General features: G+C 38.5%; 1 protein-coding gene across 8 annotated transcripts in view; it reads left to right on the plus strand.

Moving 5' to 3' along the window:
- Positions 1–20,326, plus strand: part of NCKAP5 (NCK associated protein 5) — a 1,056,997-nt gene that overhangs the window by 499,543 nt on the left and 537,128 nt on the right. The gene's annotated exons all lie outside the window — the stretch shown is intronic.

A 20,326-nucleotide genomic window follows, 5' to 3' on the forward strand; every position in this document is an offset into this window, starting at 1 on the left:
AGACCCGGCACAGCCAAATAAATATTAAAAAAAAAAAAGAAACTCGATTAAAATAATTGACAGCAGTTATAAACACAGAATAAAAACTCAGCAGATACAGAGTAAAACATTTGATAAAATTCAATACCAATTCACAATAATTAAAAAAAAATGTAGTCAGCCAAGAACAAAAGGATGTTTTCTTAAATTGACAAAAGGTGTCCATGGAAAATCTTTAGTAAAAATTGTGCTTAATGGTGAAATGGTAGAAGCGTTCCTTTTAAAATCCATAACCAGACCAGATGCTGCCTGTCACTGCTGCTGTTTATTTTTATACTTCTGGTCCTAACTAGCATATGATAAGTAAGTGATGTAAGGATTGGGGAAAAAGCAGTTTGTATTATTTGCAAATGATGATTGTCTAAATAGAAACTCTAGACAAACTTTTAGAAGATTGCTGGGTATAAGATGAATATACAAAAGTTAATAGAAATCCTACATATACATCATCAACTCTTAGGGTAGTTTTAAGAGACAGTACTTAAAATAGGTTTTTTTTTTTTTTGCGGTACACGGGCCTCTCACTGTTGTGGCTTCTCATGCTGCGGAGCACAGGCTCTGGACGCGTAGGCTCAGCAGCCATGGCTCACGGGCCTAACTGCTCCGCGGCATGTGGGATCTTCCCGGACCAGGGCACGAACCCGTGTCCCCTGCATTGACAGGTGGACTCTCAACCACTGCGCCACCAGGGAAGCCCTAAAATAGTTTTTTTTAAAGGCATCTAAGAATAAATCTAAAAAGGAATACATAAGATATTGATGGAGCAATTGTTAAAGCGTATAAAAGTGGAGAGATAAATTAGTGGAGAGATGGGCCATATATTCTTGGAAGGGAAGACTCAGTACCGTAAAGGTATCCCCTTACCCCAAAGTGATTTATATATTCCATGTAATTCTAATCAGAATCCCAAAGGGGTTTTCACAGAATACAAAAAGCTAATCTAATATTAATATTTAAAATGTAGGGGTTTTTTTAATAAATTTATTTTTTTAATTTATTTATTTTGGGCTGTGTTGGGTCTTTGTTGCTGTGTGCGGGCTTTCTCTACTTGCAGCGAGCGGGGGCTACTCCTCGTTGCGGTGCGCGGGCTTCTCATTGTGGTGGCTTGTCTTGTTGCGGAGTATGGGCTCTAGGCGCGGGGGCTTCAGTAGTTGTGGTGCGCAGGCTCAGTAGTTGTGGCTCATGGACTCTAGAGTGCAGGTTCAGTAGTTGTGGCGCACGGGCTTAGTTGCTCCACGGCATGTGGGATCTTCCCAGATCAGGGCTTGAACCCATGTCCTCTGCAATGGCAGGCAGATTCTTAACCACTGTGTCACCAGGGAAGTCCCAAAAATGTAGGTTTAAGTATAGATGATATGATTTTAAGGAAAAGATAATAGGAGGTGTTGTATCCTATCACACATGAAGATTTATCATAAAGCTAAAGCAATTGAATCTGTGTAGTGTTGGGCAGAGATATCCAAATAAACTGGGAGAACAGAATGCAGAGCCTTGAGTAGGCCACATGTAAATAGGAATCTATAATGGAAGTAGAATTACAATTCAGTGAGGAAAGAATGGACAATTGAAAAAGGCCACTGTGACAATTTATAGAGTAAATTACACAATTTCATTGCTACCAGGTACAATGCACAGAAGTAAATTTTGAATGAATCAAAAACTGAAAGCAACGTTTTAAGATTTTTAGAAGTAAATATAAGGAAATCTCCTTATAATATTGAAATAGGGGAGGATTTTATTTTAAAAAATAAAGGGAAAAAATAAAGGAAAGAAGATAAAATGTACAAGGAATAAAGAGAAAGATTGATAAATCTTAGTACGTTAGGAATTAAAACCTTCGTTCAAAAAAAAAGAAAAGAAAAAGAGATCATTAGCAAAGTGAAAGAGTGAGCTCCTGGCTGGTATTAGAGATTTGCAAGGCAAACCAATAGGAAAGTACCATGACCATAAACATTTAAATTTTTCTTGTTCAGAAAAATGCAGAATATAGATGAAAACATCACTGGGATAACATTTCATGCCTATCTATTTTGAAACAATTTTAGAAGTCTGAAAATGCCTGTAGGCAAGCATATGTGGAAACTGGAACTCTTCTGTATAGTTGGTAGTAGTGTAACTGACGTAAACATTTAGGAAGCCCATTTCGTGTTACCTAGAAAGAAGAATGTGCAACACAGCCTGCGATCTAGGAATTCTACTTCAGTGCTTTGAACCTAGAGAAACTAACATATATGCAAAGAGACTCATGTAAAGATATGCACTTTAGCACTGTTTCTGATGATGAAAAAGTCAAAACCGTCTCAGAGTCCCGCAGGAGGAGATTAGATGAGGCAACTGACTTCTTCAAACGGTAAAATAATATGAAGCAATTAAAATGAACTATATCTGCATGTACCAACATGGACAAATCTCAAAAACACTGCATTGATTATTGATATACAAGTAGAAGAAATCTAATATGTATAGGAACAGCACACACTGAGTTGAGCATAATGAATACTTCCACGGAGGGGGAAGTTCTTAAATTATATCCATTCATTTTAATTTTTTAATGAAGCAAATATCATAAAATGTTTAAAAATTTGGATAAAGTTAAGTGACATCTTGTATTTCTGAAATATTTTCTGAATTTTAAAAATATTTTATTATTAATAATATTAAGTAAATGTAAATGAAAATTTTGAAATTAAAAAATAAATATAGGGTTAAGGGTGTAAGAGATATAAACTATTAAGTATAAAATAAGCTACAAGGATATGTTGTGCAACACAGGGAATATAACCAACATTTTATAATAACTACAAATAAGGTATATAACCTTTAACAATGTGAGTCACTATATTGTACACCTGTAACTTATATAAAATCGTACAGCACTATACTTCAGTAAAAAAAATAAAGTTAACTATGTGAGGTGACGGATGTGTTCATTATCTTGATCTTGTATAATGTATCAAATGTAAATATATGTATCAAATCATCACACTGTACAGTTTAAATAGATATCAGTTATTCCTCAGTAAAGTTAAAAAATTACAAAACTAAAAAATAAATCAAATCTGTAATACCATCAGAAGAGAAGATAGGAGAAATTAGAAGAAAATATTAGATTTCTCAGAGGAAACTATTAGAAAATATAAGTTGTTTTTATGATCAGGGCATAGTTAAGTCATGTCTCCACATGACACCAGGGCCATAAACTGTGAAGGGAAAAATGGAGAATAGATAGCTAAAAAGCCTTTACTTCTGTTGAGCAAAAGTTACATAAACTGAGATAGTAAATTAAGCACCCTTTTTTTTATTGCAACAGACATGATAGAAAGGCATAAAATTCTAGGAATTGCCAGAATTGTAGCTAAAAACATAGCTATGTTTTAAAAGTTGGATCAGTCTAGAGCCTCTAAGATTTTCCTAGGATTCTTTCAAGTAGAAATAGTGTTCCTGAAGAGAGTATTCTTAATCACAAGTTCACCTCTTGCTAACCTCAGGTCTAGTCCACAGAAGATTTAGGTTAAAATCTACACCTTCCTTTTATTGCAAGTCAGATACTAGAGATGAGAGACACTATTCTACCAGGAAACTTGGGAACTATTCAGAATTTGTTCCAGTTTCAAAGAAGGTGGGAGTTTTAGGAGACTGCTTAATTACTTAGGCACAAAGAGTTCCATAGTCCTTCACGTGGCTGGAATGGCCTTCTTTGCCTCTGTGTTTTGTGTTGAAAAGGGGGCAGGGGCCTTCCCTGGTGGCGCAGTGAATTCTCCTGCCAATGCAGGGGACATGGGTTTGAGCCCTGGTCCTGGAAGATCCCACATGCTGCGGAGCAGCTAAGCCCGTGCGTCACAACTACTGAGCCTGCACTCTAGAGCCCGCGTGCCACAACTACTGAAGCCCATGCTCCGCAACAAGAGAAGCCACCACAATGAGAGGCCTGTGCACCGCAATGAAGAGTAGCCCCCACTCGCCGCAACTAGAGAAAACTCGTGCATAGCAACAAAGACCCAATGCATCCCAAAATAAATAAAAATAAAATAAATTTTTTTTTAAAAAGAAAAGAAAAGGGGACAGGGAGGTGTAGGACACCATGAAGCAAGGCCCTTCCCCTTTTTGTACTTAAAAAATTTGAAGTGGGGCTTCCCTGGTGGCGCAGTGGTTGAGAGTCCGCCTGCCGATGCAGGGGACACGGGTTCATGCCCCGGTCCGGGAAGATCCCACGTGCCGCGGAGCGGCTGGGCCCGTGAGCCATGGCCGCTGAGCCTGTGCGTCTGGAGCCTGTGCTCCGCAACGGGAGAGGCCACAACGGTGAGAGGCCCGCGTACTGAAAAAAGAAAAAAAAAATTGGAAGTGAAATTTACATACAGCGAAACACATATCATAATTGTCCAATTTGATGAGTTTACAAAGATGTATTCCCCTGTGAAACCAGCACTCCACATAGGAATACTGAAAATATAGGATATTTTTATTATCACAGAAAATTCCTTCTTCACCCTTCTCAGTCGTCCCCCACCCCGACTCTTGCAGAAACAACCATTGGTACACCTCAGATATTTTGTGTATTAGTTGCATGTTCCTGAATTTTATATATATGCTGTCATACAGTATATATTCTTTTGTGTCTGGCTTCTTTCCTTCAGCATAATGTTTTTGAGATTCTTCATGTATTGTGTGTTTCAGTAGGTTTTCCTTGTGTTCTGGGTTTTTTTTTAATAGTCGAATGGTGTTTCATTGTATAAATATATCACAATTTGTTTATCCAGTTTCCTTTTGACAGTTATATGGATTGTTTTAATTTGGTCTATTACAAATAAGGCAGCTGTGAAATCCTTGTACAATTCTTCTTGTGGACCTGTCAGTCCATTATTAGATACATGATTTGCAAATGCTTTCTCCCATTCTGTTAGGTTCTTTCACTTTCTTCGTGGACAGTGCCCTTTAAAACACAAAGGTTTTGATTTTGAAGAACTCTGTTTTTTTCTTCTGTCACTTTTGGTGTCGTATCTAAGAAGGTTTTGCCTAACCCAAGGCCATGAAGATTTTCTTCTAAGAGCTAGTTCTAGCTCTTATATTTAGGTCTGTGATCCATTTTGAGTTTTTTTGGTTGGTATGTGTTGTTTGAGAACGGGGTCCAACTTAATTCTTTTGCACATGGCTATCCAGTTGTCATATCACCATTTGTTGAAAAGATTATTCTTTCCCCCATTGAATTGTTTTGCACCCTTGTTGAAAATCATTTGACATGAATGTGGAGGTTCGTTTTGGTCTTTCGGTTCTTTTTTCTTTTTGATGTTTTTAATAACAGCTTTATTGACATATAATTCACATACCATAACATTCACCCTTTTACAGTGGACAATTCAGTGTTTTTAGTAGGTTCAAAGAGTTGTGCAAACATCATCCCTGCCTGACTTTTTAAAAAAGTTTTATTGGAGTAAGTACAGTTGATTTACCATGTTGTGTTAGTTTCAGGTGTCATCCCCAAAAGAAACCCTATACCCATTAGCATGGACTTTCAGTTCTATTCCATTGATCTATATGGTTGTCCTTCTGCCAGTACAATGCTGTCTGGATAACCGGAGTAATCAAGTAACACAAGAGCTACTGTGCAGTAAGTTTTGAAATTGGGAATTGTGTATCTTCCAACCTCATTCTTCTTTTTCAAGATTGCTTTGACTATTCTAGGACTTATGCATTTTGATATGAATTTTAGGGTCAATTTGTTAACTTTTTGTAAAAAAAAAAAAAAAAAAAGGCCAGCTGAGATTTTAATAGGGAATCCGCATTGAAATGGTCAGATTAGTTTTGCTGGTTATGGACTTTATATGAATGAATCTGAAGTACATACTCTTTCACATCTAAATTCAGAGTATGTTTTTGAGATTCATTTATGTCTTTGTATGTATTAATGGTTCATTACATTGCTGAGTAGTAGTTCAGTGTGTGAATACACATACTTTATCCTCCTGTTGTAAACTTTTGGGTGGTTTCTAGTTTTTAGCTATTATGAATTAAGCTACTATGAACATTCATGTGCAAGTCATTATTATGGGCATATGCTTTTATTTTTCTTGAATAAATACATAGGAGTGGAATTGTTGGACCTTATGATAAATGTATGTTTAACTTTATAAGAAATGGCCATTGTGTTTTCCAAAGTAGCTGCTCTATTTTACACTTCCACCCAGTGATATATGAGAATTTTGGTCGATTGACATCCTTGCCAATATTTAGAACTGTTAGTCTTTTAAATTTTAGCCCTTGTAATGGATATGTGATGGCATCTTTATTTTTTTATTGAAGTATAATTGATTTACAATATTACATTAGTGTCAGGTGTACCACATAGTGAATCAATATTTTATGGATTATACTCCATTTAAAGTTACTATAAAATAATGGCTCTGGGACTTCCCTGGTGGTCCAGTGGTAAAGAATCCGCCTTCCAATGCAGGGGACGTGGGTTCGATGCCTTGTCGGGGAACTAAGATCCCACATGCTGTGGGGCAACTAAGCCCAGGCGCCTCAACTAGAGAGCCCACGTGCTGTAAACTACAGAACCCAGCGCTCTGGAGCCCGCACACTACAACTAGACAGAGAAAAACCCGCACACCACAACTAGAGAGAAAGCCGCGTGCTGCAACTAGAGAGGAGCCCTCATGCTGCAACGAAGAGGCCACATGCCACAACTAAGACCTGACACAGCCAAAAAATAAAATAATTAGTTAAAAAATAAATCAAATAAAGTAAAATAATGGCTGTATTTCCCTGTGTTGTATAATATATCCTTGTTGCTTATTTATTTTATACATAGTAGTTTGTATCTCTTAATCCCATACCCTATCTTGCCCTTCCCTCATCCCCTCTCCCCACTAGTAATCACTAATTTGTTCTCTATATCTGTCTGTTTCTGTTTTGTTATTACACTTGTTTGTTTCTTTTTAGATTCCACATATAAGTGACATACAGAATTTTTCTTTGTCTGATTTACTTCAGTTAGCATAATACTCTCTAGGTTCATCCACATTGTTGCAAGTGGCAGAATTTCATTATTTTTTATGGCTGAGTAATATTCCATTGTGTGTGTGTGTGTGTGTGTGTGTGTGTGTGTGTGTGTGTGTGTGTGTATATATATATATACCACATCTTTTTCATCCATTCATCCATCAGTGGACCCTGAGATTGCTTCCACATCTTGGTTATTGTAAATAATGCTGCTGTAAACATTGAAGTGCATGTAACTTTTAAAATTATTTTCATTTTCTTTGGATACATGCCCAGGAATGGGATGGCTGGATCATATGGTACTTCTATTTTTAGTTTCTTGAGGGACCTCCATACTGTTTTCCATAGTGGCTGCACCAGTTTACATTCCCACTGGTAGTGTACAGTGATTTACCAAAGGAAGAAGTAAATTGTCACTATTTGCAGATGACATGATACTACATGTAGAAAACCCTAAAATCTCCACTAAAAAACGATTATAACATATAAATGAATTCAGTAAAGTTGCAGGATATAAAATTAATATACAGAAATCTGTTGCTTTTCTATACACAATTAACTGTCAGAAAGAAAAAGCAAGAAAACAATCCTGTCTAAAATCACATCAAAAAGAATAAAATATTATACCTAGGAATAAATTTAACCAAAGAGGTTAAAGACTAATTGTGGTTTAATCTTCATTTCCTTGACGATAAAAGATGTTGAGCACTTTTCATCTACCATTGTTCATTTATGGCTATTAAATTCTTTTGTCTATTCGAGAGAAGTAACTAGTTTTCCTTTTGAGTTGTATTATATATTTTTAACAAAAGTCTCTTGTCAAAATATGTGTTACAGATTTTTTCCATTATTGGTTTGCCTTTTCATTTGGAATAATGTTGTCTTTTGAAAAGCAGAGGCATTTTAATATTGATGAAATTGTATTGTTTTTTACAATTAGTGCTTTCTGTGTTCTAAAAATCTTCGCCTACCCCATGTTGACAACAATATTATTTTGACTCGTTCTCTAGAAGCTTTTGGGTTTTTTTCCGTTATTTTTTTTAACATCTTTATTGGAGTATAATTGTTTTACAATGGTATGTTAGTTTCTGCTATATAACAAAGTGAATCAGTTATACATATACATATGTTCCCATATCTCTTCCCTCTTGCATCTCCCTCCCTCCCACCCTCCCTATCCCACCCCTCTAGGTGGTCACAAACTACCTAGCTGATCTCCCTGTGCTATGCGGCTCCTTCCCACTAGCTAGCTATTTTATGTTTGGTAGTGTATATATGTCCATGCCACTCTCTCACTTTGTCACAGCTTACGCTTCCCCCTCCCCATATCCTCAAGTCCATGCTCTAGTAGGTCTCTGTCTTTCTTCCTGTCTTACCCCTAGATTCTTCATGACCTTTTTTTTTTCTTCTTAGATTCCATATATATGTGTTAGCATACGATATTTGTTTTTCTCTTTCTAACTTACTTGACTCTGTATGACAGACTCTAGGTCCATCCACCTCACTACAGATAACTCAATTTTGTTTCTTTTTATGGCTGAGTAATATTCCATTGTATATATGTGCCACATCTTCTTTATCCATTCATCTGTTGATGGACACTTAAGTTGCTTCCATGTCCTGGCTATTGTAAATAGAGCTGCAATGAACATTTTGATACATGACTCTTTTTGAATTATGGTTTTCTCAGGGTATATGCCCAGTAGTGGGATTGCTGGGTCGTATGGTAGTTCTATTTGTAGTTTTTTTTTTTTTTTTTATGTTTTTTTTTTGTGGTATGCTGCCCTCTCACTGTTGTGGCCTCTCCCGCTGCGGAGCACAGGCTCCGGACGTGCAGGCTCAGCGGCCATGGCTCACGGGCCCAGCCGCCCCGCAGCACGTGGGATCCTCCCGGACCGGGGCACGAACCCGTGTCCCCTGCATTGGCAGGTGGACTCTCAACCACTGCGCCACCATGAAAGCCCCTATTTGTAGTTTTTTAAGGAACCTCCATACTGTTCTCTATAGTGGCTGTATCAATTTACATTCCCACCAACAATGCAAGAGTGTTCCCTTTTCTCCACACCCTCTACAGCATTTATTGTTTCTAGATTTTTTGATGATGGCCATTCTGACTGGTGTGAGGTGATATCTCATTGTAGTTTTGATTTGCATTTCTCGAATGATTAATGATGTTGAGCATTCTTTCATGTGCTTGTTGGCAATCTGTATATCTTCTTTGGAGAAATGTCTATTTAGGTCTTCTGCCCATTTTTGGATTGGGTTGTTTCTTTTTTTGATATTGAGCTGCATGAGCTGCTTGTAAATTTTGGAGATTAATCCTTTGTCAGTTGCTTCATTTGCAAATATTTTCTCCCATTCTGAGGGTTGTCTTTTGGTCTTGTTTATGGTTTCCTTTGCTGTGCAAAAGCTTTGAAGTTTCATTAGGTCCCATTTGTTTATTTTTATTTCCATTTCTCTAGGAGGTGGGTCAAAAAGGATCTTGCTGTGATTTATGTCATAGAGTGTTCTGCCTATGTTTTCCTCTAAGAGTTTGATAGTGTCTGGCCTTACATTTAGGTCTTTAATCCATTTTGAGTTTATTTTTGTGTATGGTGTTAGGGAGTATTCTAATTTCATACTCTCACATGTACCTGTCCAGTTTTCCCAGCACCACTTATTGAAGAGGCTGTCTTTTCTCCACTGTATATTCTTGCCTCCTTTATCAAAGATAAGGTGACCATAGGTGTGTGGGTTTATCTCTGGGCTTTCTATCCTGTTCCATTGATCTATATTTCTGTTTTTGTGCCAGCACCATACTGTCTTGATCACTGTAACTTTGTAGTGTAGTCTGAGGTCAGGGAGCCTGATTCCTCCAGCTCTGTTTTTCGTTCTCAAGATTGCTTTGGCTATTCGGCGTCTTTTGTGTTTCCATACAAATTGTGAAATTTTTTGTTCTAGTTCTGTGAAAAATGCCAGTGGTAGTTTGATAGGGATTGCACTGAATCTGTAGATTGCTTTGGGTAGTAGAGTCATTTTCACAATGTTGATTCTTCCAATCCAAGAACATGGTATATCTCTCCATCTATTTGTATCATCTTTAATTTCTTTCATCAGTGTCTTATAATTTTCTGCAAACAGGTCTTTTGTCTCCTTAGGTAGGTTTATTCCTAGATATTTTATTCTTTTTGGTAAATGGGAGTGTTTTCTTTTTTTATATATATAAATTTATTTATTTATTTTTGGCTGTGTTGGGTCCTCGTTGCTGCACGGGGGCTTTCGCTAGTTGCAACGAGCGGGGGCCACCCTCCGTTGCAGTGTGCAGGCCTCTTACTGCAGTGGCCTCTCTTGCTGCAGAGCACAGGCTCAGCAGTTGCAGCGCATGGGCCCAGCTGATTGGCATGTGGGATCTTCCCAGCTCAGGGCTCAAACCCATGTTCCCTACAGTGGCAGGCAGATTCCCAATCACTGCGCCACTGGGGAAGCCCGGGAGTGTTTTCTTAATTTCACTTTCAGATTTTTCATCATTAGTGTATAAGAATGCCAGAGATTTCTGTGCATTAATTTTGTATCCTGCTACTTTACCAAATTCATTGATTAGCTCTAGTAATTTTCTGGTAGCATCTTTAGGATTCTCTATGTATAGTATCATGTCATCTGCAAACAGTGACAGCTTTACTTCTTCTTTTCCAATTTGGATTCCTTTTATTTCTTTTTCTTCTCTGATTGCTATGGCTAAAACTTCCAAAACTATGTTGAATAATAGTGGTGAGAGTGGGCAACCTTGTCTTGTTCCTGATCTTAGTGGAAATGCTTTCAGTTTTTCACCATTGAGGACAATGTTGGCTGTGGGTTTGTCATATATGGCCTTTATTATGTTGAGGAAAGTTCCCTCTATGCCTACTTTCTGGAGGGTTTTTATCATAAATGGGTGTTGAATTTTGTTGAAAGCTTTCTCTGCATCTATTGAGATGATCATATGGTTTTTATTCTTCAATTTGTTAATATGGTGTATCACATTGATTGATTTGCGTATATTGAAGAATCCTTGCATTCCTGGAATAAACCCCACTTGATCATGGTGTATGATCCTTTTAATGTGCTGTTGGATTCTGTTTGCTAGTATTTTGTTGAGGATTTTTGCATCTATGTTCATCAGTGATATTGCCTGTAGTTTTCTTTCTTTGTGACATCTTTGTCTGGTTTTGGTATCAGGGTGATGGTGGCCTCGTAGAATGAGTCTGGGAGTGTTCCTCCCTATGCTATATTTTGGAAGAGTTTGAGAAGGACAGGTGTTAGCCCTTCTATAAATGTTTGATAGAATTGGCCTGTGAGGCCATCTGGTCCTGGGCTTTGGTTTCTTGGAAAATTTTAAATTACAGTTTCAATTTCAGTGCTTGTGATTGGTCTGTTCATATTTTCTATTTCTTCCTGCTTCAGTCTCAGCAGGTTGTGTATTTCTAAGAATTTGTCCATTTCTTCCAGGTTGTCCATTTTATTGGCATAGAGTTGCTTGTAGTAATCTCTCATGATCCTTTGTATTTCTGCAGTGTCAGTTGTTACTTCTCCTTTTGCATTTCAATTCTATTGATTTGAGTCTTCCCCCTTTTTTTCTTGATGAGTCTGGCTAATAGTTTATCAATTTTGTTTATCTTGTCAAAGAACCAGCTTTTAGTTTTATTGATCTTTGCTATCGTTTCCTTCATTTCTTTTTCATTTATTTCTGATCTGATCTTTACGATTTCTTTCCTTCTGCCAACTCTGGGGGTTTTTTGTTCTTCTTTCTCTAATTGCTTTAGGTGTAAGGTTAGGTTGTTTATTTGAGATGTTTCCTGTTTCTTAAAGTAGGATTGTATTGCTATAAAATTCCCTCTTAGAACTGCTTTGGCTGCATTGCATTAGTTTTGGGTCGTCATGTCTCCACTGTCATTTGTTTCTAGATATTTTTTTGATTTCCTCTTTGATTCCTTCAGTGATCATTTCATTATTAAGTAGTGTATTGGTTTGCCTCCATGTGTTTGTATTTTTTACAGATCTTTTCCTGTAATTGATATCTCATCTCATAACATTGTGGTCAGAAAAGATACTTGATACAATTTCAATTTTCTTAAATTTACCAAGGCTAGATTTGTGACCCAAGATATGATCTATCCTGGAGAATGTTCCATGAGCCCTTGAGAAGAATGTGTATTCTGTTGTTTTTGGTGGAATGTTCTATAAATATCAATTAAGTCCATCTTGTTTAATGTATCATTTAAAGCTTGTGTTTCCTTATTTATTTTCATTTTGGATGATCTGTCCATTGGTGAAAATGGGGTGTTAAAGTCCCCTACTATGTTTGTGTTACTGTCAATTTCCCCTTTTATGGCTGTTAGTATTTGCCTTATCTATTCAGGTGCTCCTATGTTGGGTGCATAAATATTTACAATTGTTATATCTTCTTCTTGGATCAAACCCTTGATTATTACATAGTGTCCTTCTTTGTGTCTTGTAATAGTCTTTATTTTAAGGTCTATTTTGTCTGATATGAGAATTGCTACTCCAGCTTTCTTCTGATTTCCATTTGCATGGAATATCTTTTTCCATCCCCTCACTTTCAGTTTTTATGTGTCCCTAGGTCTGAAGTGGGTCTGTTGTAGACAGCATATATACGGGTCTTGTTTTTGTATCCATTCAGCCAATCTGTGTCTTTTGGTTTTGTATCCATTCAGCCAATCTGTTTCTTTCTGTTTCTTCTGTTTCTTTTTCTGTTTCTTTCTAATTTACATCTTTAAATGTAAATTTAATCCATTTACATTTAAGGTAATTATCGATATATATGTTCCTATTACCATTTTCTTAATTGTTTTGGGTTTGTTGTTGTAGGTCTTTTCCTTCTCTTGTGTTTCTCGCCTAGAGAAGTTCCTTTAGCATTTGTTGTAAAGCTGGTTTGGTGGTGCTGAATTCTCTTAGCTTTTGCTTGTCTGTAAAGGTTTTAATTTCTCCATCAAATCTGAATGAGATCCTTGCTGGGTAGAGTAATCTTGGTTGCAGGTTTTTCTCCTTCATCACTTTAAATATGTCCTGCCACTCCCTTCTGGCTTGCAGAGTTTCTGCTGAAAGATCAGCTGTTAACCTTATTGGGATTCCCTTGTGTGTTATTTGTTGTTTTTCCCTTGCTGCTTTTAATTTTTTCTTTGTATTTAATTTTTGATAGTTTGATTAATATGTGTTTTGTTGTGTTTCTCCTTGGATTTATCCTGTATGGGACTCTCTGTGCTTCCTGGACTTGATTGACTATTTCCTTTCCCATATTAGGGAAGTTTTCAACAATAATCTCTTCAAATATTTTCTCAGTCCCTTTCTTTTTCTCTTATTCTTATGGGACCCCTATAATTTGAATGTTGGTGCGTTTAATGTTGTCCCAGAGGTCTCTGAGACTGTCCTCAGTTCTTTTCATTCTTTTTTCTTTATTGTGCTCTGCAGTAGTTATTTCCACTATTTTATCTTCCAGGTCACTTATCCGTTCTTCTGCCTCAGTTATTCTGCTATTGAGTCCTTCTAGAGTATTTTTAATTTCATTTATTGTGTTGTTCATCATTGTTTGTTTCCTGTTTAGTTCTTCTAGGTCCTTGTTAAATGTTTATTGCATTTTCTCTATTTCCAAGATTTTGGATCACCTTTACTATCATTATTCTGAATTCTTTTTCAGGTAGACTGCCTATTTCCTCTTCATTTGTTAGGTCTGGTGGGCTTTTACCTTGCTCCTTCATCTGCTGTGTGTTTTTCTGTCCTTTCATTTCATTTATCTTACTGTGTTTGGGGTCTCCTTTTCGCAGGCTGCAGGTTCGTAGTTCCCGTTGTTTTTCGTGTCTGTCCCCAGTGGTTAAGGTCGCTTCAGTGGGTTGTGTAGGATTCCTGGTGGAGGGGAGTAGTGCCTGTGTTCTGGTGGATGAGGCTGGATCTTGTCTTTCTGATGGACAGGTCCATGTCTGGTGGTGTGTTTTTGGGCATCTGTGGCCTTATTATGATTTTAGGCATCCTCGCTGCTAATGGATGGGGCTGTGTTCCTGTCTTGCTAGTTGTTTGGCATAGGGTGTCCAGCACTGTAGCTTGCTGGTCATTGAGTGAAGCTGGGTCCTGGTGTTGAGATGGAGATCTCTGGGAGATTTTCGCCGTTTAATATCACGTGGAGCTGGGAGGTCTCTTGTGGACCAGTGTCCTGAACTTGGCTCTCCCACCTCAGAGGCACAGCCCTGACACCTGGCTGGAGCACCAAGAGCCTGTCCTTCACACGGCTCAAAATAAAAGGGAGAAAAAAATAGAAGGAAGGAAAGAAAGAGGATAAAATAAAATAAAGTTATTAAAATAAAAAATAATTATTAAGAAAAAAAAATTTTTAAGTAAAAAATATAAAAGAAAAAAAACCAGACAGACAGAACCCTAGGACAGTTGGTGAAAGCAAAGCTATACAGCCAAAATCTCACACAGAAGCATACACAAACACACACACTAAAAGAGGAAAAGGGTAAAATATAATCTATCAAGCTCCCAAAGTCCACCTCCTCAATTTGGGATGATTCGTTTTCTATTCATGTATTCCACAGATGCAGGTTACATCAAGTTGATTGTGGAGCTTCAATCCGCTGCTCCTGAGGCTGGTGGGAGGGATTTCCCTTTCTCTTTTTTGTTCTCCCAGCGCCCCGGGCTCAGCTTTGGATTTGGCCCCGCCTCTGCGTGTGGGTTGCCTGCGGGCGTCTGTTTTTCCGCTCAGACAGGACGGGGTTAAAGGAGCTGCTGATTCGGGAGCTCTGGCTCACTCAGGCCTGGGGGTGGGGGTGGGGGTGGGGGTGGGGGTGGGGGTGGGTAGGGCGGGGCACGGAGTGCGGAGCGAGCCTGCGGCGGCAGAGGTCGGCGTGACGTTGCACCAGCCTGAGGCGCGCCATTGCACCAGTTGAGGCGCGCCGTGTGTTCTCCCGGGTAAGTTGTCCCAGGGTCACGGGACCCTGGCAGTGGCGGGCTGCACAGGCTCCCCAGAAGGGGGGCGTGGAGAGTGACCTGTGCTCGCACACAGGCTTCTTGGTGGCGGCAGCAGCGGCCTTAGTGTCTCATGCCCGTCTCTGGGGTCCGCGCTCTTAGCCGGGGCTCGCGCCCGTCTCTGGAGCTCCTTTAAGCAGCGCTCTGAATCCCCTGTCCTCGCGCACCAGGAAACAAAGAGGGAAGAAAAAGTCTCTTGCTTCTTCGGCAGGTCCAGGCTTTTCCCCGGACTCCCTCCCGGCTAGCCGTGGCGCACTAACCCCCTGCAGGCTGTGTTCATGCCGCCAACCCCAGTCCTCTCCTGGCGCTCCGACCGAAGTCCGGGCCTCAGCTCCCAGCCCCGCCCGCCCCGGCGGGTGAGCAGACAGCCTCTCGGGCTGGTGAGTGGCGGTCGGCCCTGATCCTCTGTGCGGAAATCTCTCCGCTTTTCCTTCTGCACCACTGTTGCTGCGCTGTCCTCCACGGCCCCGAAGCTCCCACCTCCGCCACCCGCAGTCTCCACCCGTGAAGGGCCTTCCTAGTGTGTGGAAACTTTTCCTCCTTCACAGCTCCCTCCCACTGGTGCAGGTCCCGTACCTATTCTTTTGTCTCTGTTTATTCTTTTTTCTTTTGCCCTACCCAGGTACGTGGGGATTTTCTTGCCTTTTGGGAGGTGAGGTCTTCTGCCAGCGTTCAGTGGGTGTTCTATAGGAGCAGTTCCACGTGTAGATGTATTTTTTATGTATCTGTGGGGAGGAAGGTGATCTCTGCATCTTACCCTTCTGCCATCTTCTCAAAAATCAGGTACGATGATTCCGGCCCGCGGTCCCCAGGACTGTCTCGGCTTCGGCCGCCTGGGCCCCTCCAGAGCTGGCAGCCTCAGTGAAGCTGCCCTCCCCTCGGGCTCCCGGGCAGTTCTGTGACAGCGGAGGGAGGAGACCCCGAGCCGGGTGTTCCAGCTCTGCGGAAACCGAAGCTTTTGTTTTTTATACTTAGATCCATTATGCCCTGGGACTTAATCCTTGTCAGTGGTGTGAGTTAGGTGTTAAGATTCATTTTTAAAAATACAGATATCCACATATTTTTTTTAGCATTGTTTGAAATGGCTTTACTTCTTTTATTTAATTGCTTTGTTGCCTTTGTTGGATACCATTTGCCTCTATACGTACAGGTTTATACTTGGACGCACTTCTTTCTGATAGATTTCTCTATACTTTGCAAATATTGCAGTCTGAATATTGTGAATTTGTCGCAAACTTTAAAATAAAATAGTGTAGATCTTTCAGCTTTGTCCATTTTCAGGGTATATTTATTATTTTAAGTCCCTTTAAATTTCCTGTCCACATTAGAGTCTGTTTCTCAGTTTCCTCAAAATACCTCCTCTGATTTGTTTTATAATAGTATTGAATCTTTATATAAATGTGGGTAGAAGTGATAGCATAACAGTATTGAGGCTTTTGATCCTTAAATGTGATATAAATCTCCATTTAATTACATCTGTGTTAATATCTCTCAGCAGTATTTTATAGTTGTCAGTGTAGAGCTCTTGAACATCTTATTGTTAATCTGACTCTACTTTCCGGGGTTTCGTGCTAATGAAATGAAACTTGTTCAAATTTTTATTTCTAAATATTTGTTGGTAGTTGTTTTGTTGCAGGACTGTCAAAATGATGTTCCACTTCCTTCAGGCTTCCAGGATTTCTGATAAGAAGTTTGCCATCATTAGATTTGTTGTTCCTCAGTTTTGTTCTCTGGTTGTTTTGTTTGTGAATCTGGTTGCTTTGTATTGTCTTTAGTTTCCTGCACTGTGATAATGATGTGCCTGGGCATAGATATCTTTGAAATTATCCTGTTGAGGTTCACTGAGCTTCTTGAATCAGTAAGTTTGTGTCTTTCATCAAATCATTTCTTCAATTTTTTTATCAAATTTTTGAATTTTATTTTATTTTTATACAGCAGGTTCTTTTTAGTTCTCTATATTATATATATTAGTGTATACATGTCAATTCTACTCTCCCAATTCATCCCACCACCACCCACCCACCCCGCCACCACCACTTTCCCCCCTTGGTGTCCATACGTTTGTTCTCTGCATCTGTGTCTCAATTTCTGCCCTGCAAACTGGTTCATCCGTACCATTTTTCTAGGTTCCACATATATGCGTTAATATACGATATTTGTTTTTCTCTTTCTGACTTACTTCACTCTGTATGACAGACTCTAGATCCATCCACATCTCTGCAAATGACCCAATTTTGTTCCTTTTTATGGCTGAGTAATATTCCATTGTATATATGTACCACATCTTCTTTAGCCATTTGTCTGTTGATGGGCATTTAGGTTGCTTCCATGACCTGGCTATTGTAAATAGTGCTGCAATGAACATTGGGGTCCATGTGTCTTTTTGAATTATGGTTTTCTCTGGGTATATGCCCAGTAGTGGGATTGCTGGGTTGTATGGTAGCTCTATTTTTAGTTTTTTAAGGAACCTCCATACTGTTCTCCATAGTGGCTGTATCAATTTACATTCCCACCAACAGTGCAAGAGGGTTCCCTTTTCTCCACACCTTCTTGAGCATTTGTTTGCAGATTTTCTGATAATGCCCATTCTAACTGGTGTGAGATGATAACTCATTGTAGGTTTGATTTGCATTTCTCTAGTAATTAGTTATTTTGAGCAGCTTTTCATGTGCTTCTTCACCATCTGTATGTCTTCTTTGGAGAAGTGTCTATTTAGGTCTTCTGCCTATTTTTTAATTGGGTTGTTTGTTTCTTTAATATTGAGCTGCATGAGCTGTTTATATATTTTGGAGATTAATCCTTTGTCCGTTGATTCATTTGCAAATATTTTCTCCCATTCTAAATGTTTGATAGAATTTACCTGTGAAGCCATCTGGTACTGAACTTTTGTTTGTTGGAAGATTTTTAATCACAGTTTCAATTTCATTGCTTGTGATTGATTTGTTCATATTTTCTATTTCTTACTTATTCAGTCTTGGAAGTTTATACCTTTCTAAGAATTTGTCCATTTCTTCCAGGTTTTCCATTTTATTGACAGGGAGTTGCTTGTAGTAGTCTCTTATGTTGCTTTATATTTCTGCATCGTCCGTTGTAATTTCTCCTTTTTCATTTCTAACTTTATTGATTTGAGTCCTCTCCCTGTTTTTCTTGATGAGTCTGGCTAAAGGTTTATCAATTTTGTTTATCTTCTCAAAGAACTAGGTTTTAGTTTTATTGATCTTTCTATTGTTTTCTTTGTTTCTATTTCATTTATTTCTGCTCTGATCTTTATGATTTCTTTCCTTCTACTAACTTTGGGTTTTGTTTGTTCTTCTTTCTCTAGTTCCTTTAGGTGTAAGGTTAGGTTGTTTATTTGAGATTTTTCTTGTTTATTGAGGTAGGCTTTATTGGTATAAACTTCCCTCTTAGAACTGCTTTTGCTGTATCCCACAGGTTTTGGATCATCGTCTTTTCATTGTCATTTGTCTCTAGGTATTTTTTGATTTCCTCTTTGATATCTTCAGTGATCTCTTGGTTATTTAGTAACGTATTGTTTAGCCTCCACGTGTTTGTGTTTTTTATGTTTTTTTTTCCCTGTTGATTTCTAATCGCATAGCACTATGGTCAGGAAAGATGCTTGATATGATTTCAATTTTCTTAATTTTACCAAGGCTTGATTTGTGACCCAAGGTGTGATCTGTCCTGGAGAATGTTCTATGTGCACTTGAGAAGAAATTGTAATCCGCTGTTTTTGGATGGAATGTCCTATAAATATCAATGTCCTATAAATATTAAATCTATTTGGTCTATTATGTCATTTAAAGCTTGGGTTTCCTTGTTAATTTTCTGTCTGGATGATCTGTCCATTGGTGTAAGTGAGATGTTAAAGTCCCCCACTATTACTGTGTTACTGTCGATTTCCTCTTTTATAGCTGTTAGTAGTTGCCTTATGTATTGAGGTGCTCCTATGTTGGGGGCATATATAATTTACACTTGTTATATCTTCTTCTTGGATTGATCCGTTGATCATTATGTAGTGTCCTTCCTTGTCTCTTGTAACTTTCTTTATTTTGAAGTCTATTTTATCTGAGTATTGCTACTCCAGCTTTCTTTTGATTTCTATTTGCATGGAATATCTTTTTCCATCCCCTCACTTTCAGTCTGTATGTGTCTCTAGGTCTGAAGTGGGTCTCTTGTAGACAGCATATATATGGGTCTTGTTTTTGTATCCATTCAGCAGGCTTGTGTCTTTTGGTTGGAGCATTTAATCCATTCACGTTTAAGGTCATTATTGGTATGTATGTTCCTATTACCATTTTCTTAATTGTTATGGGTTTGTTTTTGTAGGTCCTTTTCTTCTCTTGTGTTTCGCACTTAGAGAAGTTCCTTTAGCATTTGTTGTAGAGCTGGTTTGGTGGTGCTGAATTCTCTTAGCTTTTGCTTGTCTGTAAAACTTCTGATTTCTCTCTCGAATCTGAATGAGATCCTTGCCAGGTAGAGTATTCTTGGTTATATGTTCTTCCCTTTTATCACTTTAAATATATTGTGCCACTCCCTTCTGGCTTGTAGAGTTTCTGCTGAGAAATCAGCTGTTAACCTTATGGGAGTTCCATTGTGTGTTATTTGTCGTTTTTCCCTTGTTGCTTTCAATAATTTTTCTTTTATTTTTGTCAATTTGATTACTTTGTGTCTCGGCTTGTTTCTCCTTGGGTTTATCCTGTATGGGACTCTCTGCGCTTCCTGGACTTGGGTGGCTATTTCCTTTCCCATGTTAGGGAAGTTTTTGACTATAATCTCTTCAAACATTTTCTTGGGACCTCTGTCTCTCTCTTCTCCTTCTGGGACCCCTATAATGCGAATGTTGTTGCGTTTAATGTTGTCCCAGAGGTCTCTTAGGCTGTCTTCATTTCTTTTCATTCTTTTTTTTAAATTCTGTTCCACAGCAGTGAATTCCACCATTCTGTCTTCCAGGTCACTTATCTGTTCTTCTGCCTCAGTTATTCTGCTATTGATTCCTTCTAGTTTGTTTTTCATTTCAGTTATTGTATTGTTCATCTCTGTTTGTTCTTTAATTCTTCTAGATCTTTGTTAAACATTTCTTGCATCTTCTCGATCTTTGCCTCCATTCCTTTTTCGAGGTCCTGGATCATCTTCACTATCATTATTCTGAATTCTTTTTCTGGAAGGTTGCCTATCTCTGCTTCATTTAGTTGTTTTTCTGGGGTTTTATCTTGTTCCTTCATCTGATATATAGCCTTCTGCCTTTTCATCTTGTCTACCTTTCTGTGAATGTGGTTTTTGTTCCACAGGCTGC

This window comes from Globicephala melas, chromosome 7 (assembly GCF_963455315.2).
Source record: "Globicephala melas chromosome 7, mGloMel1.2, whole genome shotgun sequence".
NCBI lineage: Eukaryota > Metazoa > Chordata > Mammalia > Artiodactyla > Delphinidae > Globicephala > Globicephala melas.